The sequence below is a fragment of the Acinonyx jubatus genome, chromosome E4, assembly GCF_027475565.1.
Source record: "Acinonyx jubatus isolate Ajub_Pintada_27869175 chromosome E4, VMU_Ajub_asm_v1.0, whole genome shotgun sequence".
Classification (NCBI taxonomy): domain Eukaryota; kingdom Metazoa; phylum Chordata; class Mammalia; order Carnivora; family Felidae; genus Acinonyx; species Acinonyx jubatus.
The window spans coordinates 34673502-34689394 of NC_069395.1; positions in this window are offsets into that span (position 1 = coordinate 34673502).

Genomic DNA, 15893 nt, shown 5'->3' on the forward strand with positions numbered 1-15893 from the left:
CCCCAGAAAAGTTATATCTACCCATTTACATTCCTAGAATCTACAATATGGGAAAGATAATTTTTTAAAAAGTAAAAAATGGGGGCGCCTGGGTGGCGCAGTCGGTTAAGCGTCCGACTTCAGCCAGGTCACGATCTCGCGGTCCGTGAGTTCGAGCCCCGCGTCAGGCTCTGGGCTGATGGCTCAGAGCCTGGAGCCTGTTTCTGATTCTGTGTCTCCCTCTCTCTCTGCCCCTCCCCCGCTCATGCTCTGTCTCTCTCTGTCCCAAAAATAAATAAACGTTGAAAAAAAAATTAAAAAAAAAAAGTAAAAAATGGTTATACCTCATCATCACTCTTACTTGTAATGTTGTCTATCCCTGAAATCAGATATGGTCTTCCATAGTTATTGGTCATATATCTTTCTGTGAGGTGTTAAATGATATTCTTCTCTTATTTTGTACCTTAGAATATTAATCTTTCTATTGTTCGCTAGTGAGAATTTTTACATATTAAGCGTATTAAACCATTTGCCCACAACCTTAAAAATGGCTTGCTCTCTCCCTTCCTTATGATGTGTTTTGTTGTCATCAGTTATGTGAAGTTTTAACGTTGGATAAGTTAAATCTGTTATTCTGTTACGGTTCTTCCTTTCCTATAATGTTTGGAAAATCTTCACTGTTCTGAGATGTTATATTCACCAATATTTTCTGTTTTCATTTTTGTCACTTTTTAAAATTCTGTGATTTAGTTTTGTAGGTTGCATGGGTAGTAATTTCTTCCTCTTTTGTGTGTTCTTTGCAAACTGCCAATTGGCCTAACGCTGTTCATGGAAATTTATAGCCTTTCTCTAACTGTGTTCTACGGAACACTGATGTTTAAGGATTCTTGAAGAAAGCATTTTTTTCAGATACATATATATTTAAGAGATGCTGAATAATCTATTCCTTCATTAAGATTCACAGAGCGTATTTCCATTTAAAAGCTTCAAGAAGTGCTGTAGTAACTATTTTATCTTGCTCTACCTAGAATTATGTATCTAACCATGTAATCCTTTTACAAACAACATCTGTTAGCATCAAAGAAACCAAGGTTCCATAGAACACGTGGTGAGTACCTAACTTGAAAGGTCAAGAAGCTACCTTTATCAAATACTATTGCTGGAAGTATCTGAAGAGATCCCATATGTATGTAGTACCCTCTTGACTACTTGGGTTCTAAATAAATTGAGAAATAAGAATTAGTAGGGCAGGGATGCTTGGGTGGCTCAGTCGGTTGAGTGTCCGACTTCGGCTCAGGTCATGATCTCACAGTTCGTGAGTTTGAGCCCCGCATTGGGGTCTGTGCTGACAGCTCAGAGCCTGGAGTCGGCTTCAGATTCTGTGTCTCCCTCTCTCTCTGCCCCTCTCCTGCTCACACTCTCTCTCTCTCAAAAATAAATAAACATTAAGAAAAAATTAAAAAAAAGAATCAGTAAGGCAAATGGGGGTCAAAACATTACTTTTATTATTGTGATTGGGCATGTTAAAGGATTAGCGTAGTGGACAAGCCAGATGCGCCCTGCTAACTGAACCCCCAAATTCAACACAACTGTTGAGTCTCAGGCAATTCCTCTTTCCAAGTGCTGCTTTCCAAGCTAAGACATACAGGCTTACAGAGAAATATCCTGTCATCTACAGGCAGCTAGTTCCGAAGAGAAGGAAAAGGAGAGTGATGAGCCGAGCAAGCTTGTTCCATTCTTCCAAAACCTAAGAATCAGGTAAATTACTCCCTCTTAACCTTGGTGTAACAAGGGGCCAGAGGTGGCTAGAGAAAATTCCTCAGCAAGAAGACAAGGAATCTTCCCAGTGGGAAAAAGACATTATTTGCTCATCCTGGTTCACGTTTAGTTCTCCAAATCCATTGTGTTTGACCTTGAAGAGTAATGGGTGTGGTTATCTCCCCAGCGAAGAGGTTTGCTGGGAGTACTCAGCTTCTTACCTTCTTAAGTCTACTTTCCCCAACATTGGCCACTGCTCTTTTGGGTATCCTTTCCAGAGGGAGTTTAGATTTTCCTTCCAGAAAGCTGTGAAATGGATCAAAAACAGCACACTAATCAAAACAATCCTAAGGCCCCCAAGTGGGAGCTGAAAACTCCCTATTCTATTTTCCATCCTAAATTAGGACTAGTAACACACATTATCAGAGATTCTCCTGGGAGATGACACATAACATAAAGACACTTCAATAAAAAAAAATAGAAGCCTCCAATAATAAAATACCAGGAACATTTAGATGGCCCAAATTTGATAATAAACCTTCTCCCATTTTGAAATTTTCCAGGCACTAAATCCCCTTGTAAATGAAAAGCGAAAGATGGTAAAGTCCAGAATAAAGTCAGAAATAAGGTACTCTTCCATTGATCTTTCTATTCCCATGCCATTACCATACTGTTTATTGACTACATTTTAGAATATGTTTGGCTATCAGCTGGTGTATACCTACCTGACTCTTCAAAAATATCTTAGCTGCAATTCAACTGGCTTTCCTAGAAGAATGGTAGAATCATTTATCTAGTCAAAAAGGGCGATTTTTATTGGAATTGTGCTCGTTTCATAACGTAATTTGGGAGGATTCGCTGCATTGGATATTTCTATACAGGGACATGGGCTAGATCTCAATTGAGAAATGTTCAGCTGCGCTAATTCAGATAAATATGTTAATCACAAAATAACATTCCCCAGGACTAGTTTCTTTTGTTTGTTTTTAAAGATAAGGGAGGCAAGTATAAAAGAAAGCTAATAAGTAGGGATTGGCAGCTAGCGAAGGTTAGATTTGGAAACAATGTAGAACCGGGATGGGATAGGGATCACTTAGGTAGGAAGGTGTTCACAGTGTAAAACAGAAATCAACTGACAGAAGTGACTGAATGGTCTGTCCCAATTAGAAGATTTCAAAAAAATCAACTAAATAATTCCATTTATATATGAGGAACGGGCAAATTGAATACAATGAAAGTGTTGCAGATGGTGTATGACCTCGTCCCTGACTAAAGGGACACGTTATGCTTTCCTTGTTCTGCTTATCTGCTTAGCTGCATGGTGGCTGGACCTTGGCAATAACCTGTTTGACAGATCTCTCCGTCATGTCCCCTTGCAGGCATCTCAGATCGGAAGACTTGGAACAGATGACATCAAGCGGGCTTCACTAGATACCTGTCTTGGGCGGGGAGGGGGGTGGCGGCGGGTACAGCGAGAACATCGGTTCCAAACTGTGACATCTAAGTTTGCCTCCCAGTGCTGTCACTCGTCTGTCCTAAGACCTGGTGAATTTCTCTCAGCCTCTCTGTGCCTCAGTTTCCACATCTGTGTAAATGAAGGGGGAGGGGAAATAACACCTACTTCATATAGTCGTTGGGACAACTAAATGAATTGATCAATGTAATGTGCTTACTTACAACACTGTCCAGAATGGAGTAGATGCTCAATAAATATCACCTGTTATTTTTATTTTTATAATTATTCGTATTTCCTAAAGAGGGAAAATCTTTTTCTGCGCTGTAGCAGTTGCTGAATCGATAAGCAAGTCAATTTCTTATTAACTCCTGTGGTATCTTTCTACACTGCCCCCAAACAAAGGTGACTTCCCTTTTAGACACCAGCTGCCTGTGTAGGGTGATAGATGTGTAGTAAATATCAGGCAGCATCTGGAATACTTACCCAACTGCTTCCAATTTATCACGCAATGGGGGAGTTGGAAAAACTTTTATATTTAGTGCATTGCTCCCCTACACATCTTTTGCATTAATTTTGGGTGTGATGATTGCTGCCAGACAAGTGTAGACAGTGGAAAAGCCAGTGAGGGGTCCATAACTCTTTGGTAGCTTGGTGTTAGCATTCTTCAGAAGAATTTATGTCACCCCTTTTGTCAGGAAGTATGATGGAAAGCTCAGGATTTTGAGAATTGCTGGAAATGATAAGGAGTTGGGAGGGGATATCGCACAGCACTGCTGCACACTGCAGCTAGATCAGAGATCCCAAGCCTGGCTGCACAGGAGGATTACCTGAAGATTTTTAGGAAAACTTATGTCGGTACCTGGGTGACTCTGTCTGTTAAGCATCCAACTGTTGATTTCGGCTCAGGTTATGATCTCACAGTTCACGGGATGGAGCCCTGTGTTGGGCTCTGTGCTGGCGGTGTGGAGCCTGCTTGGGATTCTGCCTTCCTCTCTCTGCCCCTCCTCCACTCATGCTCTCCCCTCTTTCTCAAAAGAAATAAATACACACACACACACACACACACACACACACAAAAGGAAATACTTGTGCCTGGGCGCTGGCCCAGAGCAATTAACGCGACTCCCTGCAGGACAGAGGCGATGCATGACTGTTGAATAACCTCTCACTTGATGGGTCATGACCTTGCTAATATCTCTGACTGTTCTTTGCAGATTATTTTCCCCAAATCCTGACTCCCTCCACTGTCCTTTGTTACCCTTAGAATTCACTGACGCTTAGAGCCAGTGAACTCTAAAAGTTTAGTACATTTCACCTGCATCCGGTCAAGGGAACTGATCTGCAGGATCCCGGACAGCTGGCCATCGCTAGATGATTAAATGCCTTGGGTGACTGAGAACTCACTACCTCTCAAGCTAGACCGTTCTGTTACTAGATGGTGCTGATTGTCCAAAAATATTTTATGCTGGTACCAAATATGTTTCTTCCTACTAACTAAAAACTAGTTTGCTCCCTAAAAATTAATGACATAAACCTAACCTGCTTCACCGGAAGCCCTGCATATAGTGAAAGGTATCTGTTATGTCCTTCCTGACTCTCGTCTTAAATCTTAGCAAACCCGAATTGTACCACCGCTCCCAGAATTACAGGACTTACAGACTGCTACTAATCTAGGTTAACTTCCTTCGAACATACCATAGTAGGTTCAAGTCGTTCTTAAATGCAATACACTAAGTTGAAGAAAGCATTCTAAGGGTGATCTGGGAAACCTCCTATGTATCTAATATTCATCTAAAACTGAGTGGAGCATCCTTTAGATGAAAGATAAGCATTAAAGGATATCAAAAGCCTCTGCCAAGAATCTTCCACATGGGAAAATAGTATGCTCATCCATGAATGCAGGGGAAAAAAATACGACACGTTTAAAGAAGGTTAAAGAGACCAATTAAATATGCATTTCTTGAAAACATATATGATTGTGGGGCTCCTGGCGGCTCCTCAGTTGGTTAAGTATCTGACTTCGGCTCAGGTCATGGTCTTGCAGTTTGTAAGTTGAAGCCCTGCTTTGGGCTCTGTGCTGACAGCTCGGAGCCTGGGGCCTGCCTCAGATTCTGTGTCTCCCTCTCTCTCTGTCTCTCCCCAACTTGTGCTCTCTCTCTCTGTCTCTCTCTCTCTCAAAAATACATAAACATTAAAAAATGAAAATATATAAGATTCTAAAAAAATAAAATACGTGTAATTGTATCATTTACTAGGGTTGCCATAGCAAAGATACCACAGACTGGGTGCCTTTGACAACGGACAATTATTTCCTCGCAGCTCTGCATGGGAGAAGTTCAGGATCAAGGTGTGGGCTGGCTGCGTTTTTCCTAAGGCCTCTCTCCTTGGTTTGCAAATGGCCACCTTCTGGCTATGTCCTCAGTGGTTTTTCTTCTGTGTGCCAGCATCCTTGGCATCATTTTGTGTGTCCAAGTTTCCTCTCCTTATAAGGACATCAGTCACATTGGATTAAGACCTACCCAGCAGCCTCATTTTCGATTAATGACTTCTTTAAAGTTATTATCTCCAAATACAGTCACATTCTGGGGTACTGATGGTTAGAGCTTCAACATATGAATGGGGGGGGGACACAATTCAGGCCCTAACAATGAATACAGATATACATTATATGTATGTATGTGTAAATGTGTGTATGTGCGTATGCACGTGTATTTAACATGTTATTATTTAAGGTCTGCATGAATTATTATTTATTAAAGCCCGGGATCACTTCACAGACTCAGAACAATTCTTGGGGCTTTCCCTAGTCTTCCTGCTACTGGCCCCAGGATCTTGGTCTATCTTCCTATCCTATTTAGGGTATTCATCCCAAGACTGACAGAAACTTGGGACTTCCTTTCTGTAGTTACCTCTAAAAGCGAACCACAAAAAATCTTTGAGTCTTTAAGGACTTTTTACATTCTGAAATAATCTTAGACTTCTACAGAAGTTGCAAACGTGGTACAAAAGGGGCCCCTATATCCTTTAGTCAGCTTCCGCTCGTGTTAATATCCCACCCCACCGGTAGTACAATGGTCAAACCAGGAAATTAACATTGATACAATGCTGGTAAATAAACTACAAATTTGAGAATTTTCACTAGTTTCTCCACTAATGCTGTTTTTCTGTTATAGGATCCAATCTAGCATCCACACTGCTTTTCTCGCCTCCTCCCCCAGTCCTTCCTTCTCTTTCATAACCTCGATACCTTGGAAGAGTAACATAACAGTATTCTGTAGAATGTCTTTTGAGTTGGGTTTGTTTGATGTTTTCTTATGAAAACTTCTGATAGAATGAAGTGATACATTTTTGGCAAGAATATCACAAAAGTGACAACATGTCCTTCTAAGTGCATCATAGCAGCAGGTTGTATGTTGATACGTCTTACTGATAGTGTGGTTAATTTTGATCATTGGCTAAACAGGTGTTTACCAGGGATTCAAATTATAATTTTGTATTATTTATTTAGTTTTGCTTTTTGGTAACCACCCAAATAGACACCGAGGGGAAAATTTAGACAAATTTGGGGTAGTCAAAAAGATTAACAAATTTACAAGCTGTTGATGGTCTCTGCTTTTGGTCTGATATTCCTTGTTCTTTGCAGCAATGTAAGGGAAAGTCCCACGAAACAATGCTTTTGCTTTTATTTTTTGAGGATAGAAACTTCCAACCTGAAATCACACTTGGTCTCTGTAGAATAACAGTTGTTTAATAATCATAGGACCCCGCTCAAGTAAACAATTTGTCTTCTAAGCTGGTAATTTTGGAGTGGATTTTAGCTTCTACCGTAATTCCTATCAATCGCCACCACCACCCGACGTCCCAAAGAAGCATATGCATTGGTTAAAAATGGTGTGCGTTCTGTACAAACAGCCTTTTTTTTTTTTTTGTACGAACAGCCTTAAGACAAATTCCTTGGGTCAGCTACCCATCTCTCTCTAAGCAGATTGCTCTTAGCCCTGTCCTGTATCTATGTATAAGCGGGCACCACTTCCCTGGTCTAACTGATTTATTTTACTAGACTTCACTCCAGATGGAACAGACCCTTGAGGATTATATATGCACACACAAATCCTATTGTACTTTCTTTGTGTCTTTTTTATTTGTTTCTCCCCTTCTGAGATAGGGGGAAACTCACATTAGGGAAATTAGCAAATGTCTTCGGGCAACCTAAAAAGAAATATTTTAAAACCACTTTCCAAATCTTGTGTGGAGCCAGAAATTCCTTTGAGAAACCAGCCACCCCCTCTTCTCACCTCCCTCATCTCTGCGTCTCAAGTTAAGAGCATTAGGTAACCGTAGAATTTTAAGTTCCACATCTCTAGACAGGAAGGATGAATTTTAAGTGCGCTCTGCCCGATGTCTGCTTTAAGATGTAACCCTTCCTTCAAACAAAGGGATGGAAAGGTTAGTCTCTTTGCTGTATACCAGTGCTTTGCAAACTCTATTATGCATTAGGATCTCTCGGCATCTTGTTAAAATGCAGAATTGGATGGAATAGGCGTAGATGAGGCTTGTGATTTTGTTTTTCTAACGTCCTCGGTGATGCTGATGCCCTGGTCTATGGACCACATTTTGAGTTGTAAGGAGATTTCTGCTAAAGTGAGAGGAGAGCCACTGGGACAGGACTGTCATTAGAAATGATACCTGCCAGGCCGGGATGATAGTGGCTATGATGTAAATGTAATGGTAGGCCCTCAGCCACACCTCTGGAGAAAGCTTTCTATGCCAAACAAGAATTTTTTTTCTCTTCTTTTTCTTTTTTTGGGTGCTTATTCTCAAGAGAAATGTAGTGCAACGGAACCACTTTAGATTAAGCCACTACATCTGAAATTGGATACTTAATGTGATAGAAACGAAATTCCATTCTACAGGTTGGGTGATGAATTTGGAAGAAAGGCTGGTGTTACAGCATCTTGTTCCAAATGAACCGTGTGTATATTGGATATTGGGTAGCTCCATAGAGGTGGGTTGGAAAGAGGAGTAGAGGTAAAGGTGGTGAATGTGGAGAACAGAAGAACATCAAGAAAGACAGGGACAGAGTAGAGATTAAAGATGACTGGTTACTATGGGCAAGAGTGTATGGAGCACTTTATGCATATTAACTCCTTGATTCTAAAAACAGCCCTATGAAGGAGAAAAGATTCATACTATCATGTTATAGAGGAGCAGAGGGTGTTGAGAGAGATTACCGTCCTGAAGGACACCAAGCTAGTAAGCATTACAGTTGTAGGACAACACTTGCCATCCCAAAATGTGCCTCACTGGCATGTGGTTATGTCAGGCTGATTGTTTTTAAGAAACAGAAGGCTCAAGGGCACCTCGGTTAATCGTCCAACTTCAGCCCAGGTCATGATCTCACGGTTCATGGGTTTGAGCACCGCATCGGGCTCTGGGCTGACAGCTCAGAGCCTGGAGCCTACTTCGGATTCTGTGTCTCCCTCTCTCTCTCTACCCCTCCACTGCTCATGCTCGCTCTCTCTCTCACTCTCTCTCTCTCCCTCCTTCAAAAATAAACATTAAAAAATTTTTAAAAAGAAAGAAACAGAGGCCCAAGAAGAATCTTTGAGCTTCCCCCCACTAATCGCTTAAATAGAACTCTCTAGCTTAACCTCTGTACCACAGTAGTCGTCTGAGCTGGATTCACAAGGACCGAAACATTAGAACGAGGACAACTTAGCCAGGCTTCAGCAACCCATTTCTGGAACCAAATTTGAATCTTGCTATCATATAGGTCTCTCCCATCTTTGAAAACATGAATTCCAACATCTCGCTCTCTGACCATCATTCCTGTATTTCCATTTTCTCCCTTTATTATTTATACTTATGCACTTAGATCTCAAGATCACAAGTTCTTCAACCCCACTAGCTCCCACCACCCATCAGCCTCTTCCTGACTTCATTCCCTTACTGACCAGGATAAGCTCCATCACTCTAATCACTGGGCTTACTTTAGCCCTTGCTTTCAGGCGTCCCTGTTCTTGTGGCTCACCCACTCTGCAAAACCCTAGCCTAGAATGAAATGGGATCAGAAAGGAGGCATGCCGACATTGAAGGTGGGCTCCTAAAAATATCCACTTCTCGTCCGCTCCTCCAAAATTTACCAGCCGGATGTGAATGACAATGGCAACATTGGAAGCAAGACGGTGGAGACTCCTTTAGCCTTATATCCTCAACGACGGTGGACTAGAACCCCCAGGCACCACGCTTAGAATTTTTGCAAAAGAGAAACCTATTAAATCGTTAAGATTATTTCAGGTGTGCCTGAAGTTATTCGACAAACAGAGAAACCGTTATCAGAACTGAGATACAGCGGGATGAAAAGCCTAAAATACGTGACACTGACTTGGTCACTGAAGACAGGGCACCTAGAAACTGACAGTGGAGAAGGGTGAACCTGTGGACCTATTACTTAGAAGCAAAATTTTGAGCAAAACATGGGGCTAAGATTTTACACTTGCTGATCCAGTGATTCCAGGAAAAGTGGCTGGAGGAATCGAAAAGAGGTAGTCACGATTGTTCATTATTGGAGAGCTATTGTAAGGAGGAAATCATTTCAGGACACAATTGGCCGCTTTTCAATTAGAAGGATAGGAAATAGAGACCGGAAAGGTGGGGCCTTGGAAGGTTAGAAAAGCCTAGCACCTGTAAACTCAAATTTTTTAAAAGATATGATTCAGAAAGATACTTAGCGGCAGAGCGTTCATAAAACGTGTCCGTTGAACAAAAGGAGTCTTCCCTGTGGCAAAGATGAGGTTAAAGAATGCCACCTTCCCATGCATTTTTCCAGGCCCAGGGTAAACTGATATTAAGTTACGAAAGAAACAGACGAGACAAGAAGGTAAAGAAATAAAACAGATTGAGAACACGTCTAGGTAATACATTTGGGCTGGCTTTCTGGTGAAAGGAACTGATCAGAAGGAAAGAGATCAGAAACCTCTGAAGATTTTAGGTGATTGTATGGGATCAAAGGGTCTATGAGTCCAGACCAAAAATTCTTTGAGTGTGTGAAACCGGTAGTAACTCCTGGGCCCCTGGACATCACTAGCAAAAAACAAACAAACAAAACAAAGACAGAAGCAAAAAAAACCAGACTTCATAAGCTATGCAGCCCTGAAGGAAGAGCTACTCAGAGGGTGTCACCAGGGGCTCCAGAGACTGTGCACAAGGTGGCTCCTTCAGCAGAGAGCAATTAAGAACTATTCAGGGAAATGTCCGTGACTCCAGGGAGGGGCCTTCTGGACACCTGCCGCGCAGGAGTCCGTAACTGCAGGCAACCAGTGACGGCTACATTGCTTCTATTCTTCCCTTCCCTAAACGGGACACTTTTTGCAGCTTTTTGTCCTACGTCACTATTATTTTGGGAGAGCAGTTTGCTTCTTTTTGGGGTTCAGATTTCTGGAAACAAAGGGGTGCTTGATGGAGAAGATTAAATACCCTCTGAAGATCTTGAGCTTTGAGTCAGAGGGAGGGATTATACGGGGATCTGAGTTGCCTCCCCAGGATGAATGGATGCTAGAGTTGGGGTGGATGAGTGTGTTTAATGCTTGGGAAGAAGAATGGAAGGCTTATTTGGTGACCAGAAGGATTGACTGTGGTAGACAGTGGTGTAGACTATTGTTTCCCTCCTGTGACTGTGGTGTAGACTATTGTTTCCCAGTTATTTTCCTATACCTCCTAGACAGCCAGCTAGACAACACTGCCCAGTCCCTATGGCAGGCAAGTAGAACCCCATGACGGTCTTCTAGCTGATGGAATGAGAGACTGGTATGTGCCACTACCAGACTTGGTCCATAAAGGCCAGCTCAATGGCCCACACTGGCTCTTCGTCCGTCCGCTGGCTTTCTGCCAGTGCCCAAGGTGACCTTGGAAAACCGTGTGTTACAGATGGTGGACTCTATCAACCCAAATTCCCGAATAACTGCTTGAGGCTGGTCTCCCAAGCTCCACTGAGTGGACGTTACGTTCATAAGAAAGAGACTTCTTTTGTGTTGAGCCACTGAGATGTGGGGCTTTCTTTCATAGAAATAAAGCTTATTTAGTAATACAGTGTGGGAAGGGCTCTCAAAGCAGAAAAAAAAAAAAAAGCATGGAAGTAACTATCTCTCCTGCTTTTCTGCAAGCCTGGGCTTCAGAATAGAAGCAGTAGTTCTGTTCCTCACAAATGTTAGTTTGATCTCGCTGCCCAGAGTGGATCCAGCCACCACGCCTTATACCAAAAGAGACCAAATACGGTTTTCCCTTCCATCCCGCAGAAGGGCTGGGGGTTTCCCTTTGTGTCGATACGCTTTCGACAATATCTGGGTTTATATACCAGTTCGCCTCTTACCTACAATGCGATCCGGAGCATTTTAAAACCGTTCTCAGGAAAAAATCAGTTAATCAATAAATCAACCCATAAAATAAAATAGTTCTCGGTTTTCGCATTTATGAAGCTTAGTATATTAATAAGGCTAGTCTTCTAATGCTCTGTAACAGGCCGAGATCTAAGTAGTTTCACACAACCAAGCTTTAATTCCTACGTACAAATATCTGCGCTTGATCTGGGTGACTTTTTAGAACAATTTTCCTCCATATGGTAACTTAAAAGTCCTGGCGGATAAAGACTCCATCCTGTGGAACACAGGGCCTCCTTGGTCAATGAATTCGGGAAGAGAGCCTAGAAAATCCCCCAAGGTCATCTCATTGCCTCCAACAGAATGAATTCATGTCACTGCCTCTCACAGCTTATTGGCTAAAACGCATTTCCTAGCCCGGCCCAACGGCAATGAGGTCTTACCGCTACCTCACGTGGATAACAAACACCTTTTACATAGGAATGTGGTGAAAAATTACCCAAGACAAATAAACAAAAGTTTCTTTATAAATTTTGAAAAGCTATATTCAACTATAAAACTGGTTTCATCATTCCCCCTTGAGAATATAGAAGATTTGAGAAATCTTGGAATATATTTATTTTAGATAATTATTTCCAAATGGCCTCCTCCCATATTTATCAGTTTTGCTTTAAAACATAAAACATGGGCACGCTTGGGGCGCCTGGGCGGCTCAGTCGGTTAGGCATCCGACTTCAGCTCAGGTCATGATCTCACGGTTTGTGAGTTCGGGCCCCGCGTCGGGCTCTGGGCTGAGCCTGCTGGAGCCTGCTTCAGATTCTGTCTCCTTCTCTCTCTGCCCCTCCCCACTTGTGCTCCATCTCTCTGTCCCTCAAAAATAAATAAATGTAAAATAAAAAAAATTTTAAAAACCAGGCATGCTAAACGTTAACGCGATTCAGCGAACACATATTGAATACCTACTATGTTCAAGACACTTTCTCCACTGCAGCAGAGTCAGACCTGACTTTTGAGACTAATCGGTACGAACACCAGAACATACGAAGTTAAATAAGCCCTTCAAAGGAGGCCTCTTGGAGCCTGACTTTCACTGGGCTCTGACGAAGCCCAGATGCCGTATTTCTGCAGAATCCTTCAAATGTCATTCCCTAGCGTCCCTGGCACACAGGAATTGTTTTCATTCAAAATCTTTGTTATTTATGTAACTAAGAATTTAAATAGGCTAGGGGGAAGTAATAATACTTTATCATCTCTCTTCTATTTTTTCCAATCCTCTGCACTCTTCAAAACATAATTTCTACTTGCCCCGTACATTTCCCCCCATGGATCGGTGACTATCCAATATCCCAGGGATTTCTAGTAGCTCGGCTCACCAGGAGCTGAAATTTTCCCTGCAAGTTTGATGTTGTCTTTGTGTGCGTGTCTTTCCCTTTGTGTGGCTCCAACTTTTCTGAAAGCAAGTCAAACTGCCCTTTCTCTGCCTTATCTCCTGTACCCTAACCCATCTGTTATTATTCCCCTGGCTTCTCTGAGGACTAATGTCCCTAACTTAATTTTGTTGAAAGTAATGATATGGCAGAGAGGAAAAAGACAGAGGGAGAAAATGGTAGGATGTAGATTGCCATTAGTCTGTACATATATAATTGAAGATTTCAAGTGGGGGAAAGTTTGCTGCAACGTTGTTAGAACTGCCCTTCAGGGTGCAATTGCCGACCAGGTTTCAAAATTGCAGAGTGGGGAAGCAGGCTGACATCAGGGAGGTGGGTAACAGGCTGCTGAGCCTGTTGCCAAGATTTAATAATTATGATGAAAATGCAGTAATCTCACGGCAAGAGGCAAAGGCTATTTAGAGCCGCCCCGCCCTGGCTCAGCTCTGTCTTTGCAGATCAGGGCTCATTGTTCTCTCTTAATGTAACCATCTCGCTTTCAGGGTTCCAAGTGCTCCTTAACTAATCCCTCTTTGTCATTCTGCTTGCGTCTTGTCTTTGAAAATACGGAACGCAATCCGCAGTCGCAACACGTGCCCATTGTGAAGGCGGGGGGCACTTCAGGAACTTGAACACAGACTAATAACGGCTTTCGGGGCTGATGTAGGGCACTGGGTTTTGCGAACGTTCTCAAACCCCCCAGAGTTTGGATCAACGACACAGGTCCGAAGTCCACCACTGAATGTGATCTGTTTTCCTGGAGAAGTGGAAGCACCTTTAAAACCTTCTGCCGCAAGCTCTGTTTCTTTGTCCCCAGAGACCATCCTGACGCCAAATATGGCTCTTCTACTTCCAGAGCATTTGGCCATTGGCAAAGGTCTGTCCTGTGCAGTGTCTCTCCTTCTCATGTCAGTACTGGAGGAAGGAAGGGTCTGTGCACCAAATGCATGCTGGAGGCCGGACCCTGTGCTGGGTCCTTGATACCTCTGCCAAACATCTCTAAAGTATTTTCAACAAACACATCACCTGTAAGATTAGCCAAAACAAAATTGAGACAAAAACAAAAAGGAAAAGCAGGCATTTAGAATTTAGTCAGGGATGAGGCTAGAAATATTATCATGCGTTCTTGGCGTGGAAGTCACGGGCTTGGCTCCCATGTTTCACAGCAGCCCGTACGAAAACGGGAAACAAGTCAATAACAGCCAGTGCAAAAAGGGAAGCGAAACTTGTGCAGTTCATAATATTCCTCACATGAAAGCAAACCAGTGGCTTGGGAAACACGTGTCCCTGCTTTTGACCAAGAAAATAGGCAGGAATTCTCCTGGGCTTCTCATCAACAGGTCTCTGCGTATCGCATGAAGGACAATACCATCGACACCATCCTCGAACGAGAACCAATGATAAGGAGAGCCGGGTTTTTTTCTTGTTGAAATAGAGGCTGACACCACCCAGGCAGAGCTAGGCAGAGGTGCGTGAGGCTCCTAGGCCACAAAAGTTAAGAGGGCGTTAAATCTCAGGATGGTGCCAATGCGTCTTGAAAATTTGTGCCCTAGACACCCACGTTTCTCTCTCTGGTCCTGTCCCTGTGATCACATCGCTCAAAGCCATATTCAGGAGGAAGAGTTCTCTGAGGCAGTGGCTGTCACAGGAGATAACTTTTCCTTCCAAGAGATATTCAGCAAAATCTGGAGACCCTGTCACTACTGGGCAGGTGGCATAGGCAGCTTGTGGGTAGAGGCCAGAGATGCTGCTGAACATCCTGCAAGGGGCAGGACAACCACTGAGATGGTTAGCTGTGTGTGTCAACTTGACGGGGTCACGGGGTGCCCAGATTAAACATTATTTCTGGATGTGTCTGTGAGGTTGTTTCAGGGTGAAATCAGCGGATTCAGTAACGTAGATTGCCCTTCCCAGCGTGGGAAACTTGCCCCACTCTCCCGAGGGTCTGAATACAATAGAAGGTAGAACAAAGAAGAGTCCACCCCTTTTTCTCCTGCCTCACTCGTGAGCTGGAACATCCCATCTTATTTTCTGCTGTCCTGGGACTGGAATTTTCACTCCTGGTTCCCCGGGCCCTCAGGCTTCGAACTTGGACTGAGACTACAGATGATCTCTCCTGGACGTCCCCTGGCGGATATCACACTGTGGGACTTCTTAGCCTCCAATCACAGGAGCCAATTGCTCATATAAATATTCTCTTTCTCTGGAGAACTTGCCTAAAACAAACACCCATCGAAATTCACATGATCCGTGCTAGGGCTGAGACAACTGTGCTCTCGGAAGGGCCATACTTCTTCTCTATACAACCCTTCGTTCATGCGGCTTCTTGCTCAACCACAAGACCCCTCACTCTTAGCCCCATGGTAAGTTAGTCACTGAGCCCTGCCACTCTCACTGCCTTACTATCACCCAAAGCCTGCTTTCTATCTTCCACTTGGACTCTGCTGCTGTAGTCTCTGGGACACACACTTTCGATCGCCTACACAGCAGTCCCACAGCGACGGCCTCTCCGCCCAGAAATCTCATATTTGACCTTGGTATCAAAGAGAGAGTTCTCTTGATTTAGGCCAATCCTGTTATCTCACTCCTCTCTGTCAGTGACTGACCTAAGTATGAGCATGTTTCCCAATGGAATATAAGGAAGTCTGGGAGTCTTCTGGGAAAGACTGATTTCTTATGAAAGGGACAGACAAGGCTAATTGACCCTTTCTCCCTCTTTCCTGGCTTGAATGTGGACACCATGTTCAGAGCTGTGGTAACCATCTTGGCACCATGAGATGATAAGGAAGAGGAAGATAAGAAGGGAAGGGAAGGGAAGGGAAGGGAAGGGAAGGACCGGGTGGAGGGAACATACTCTCGCCACACATCTTTTTGCTTTTCCTTTTGCCTGGAATGCTC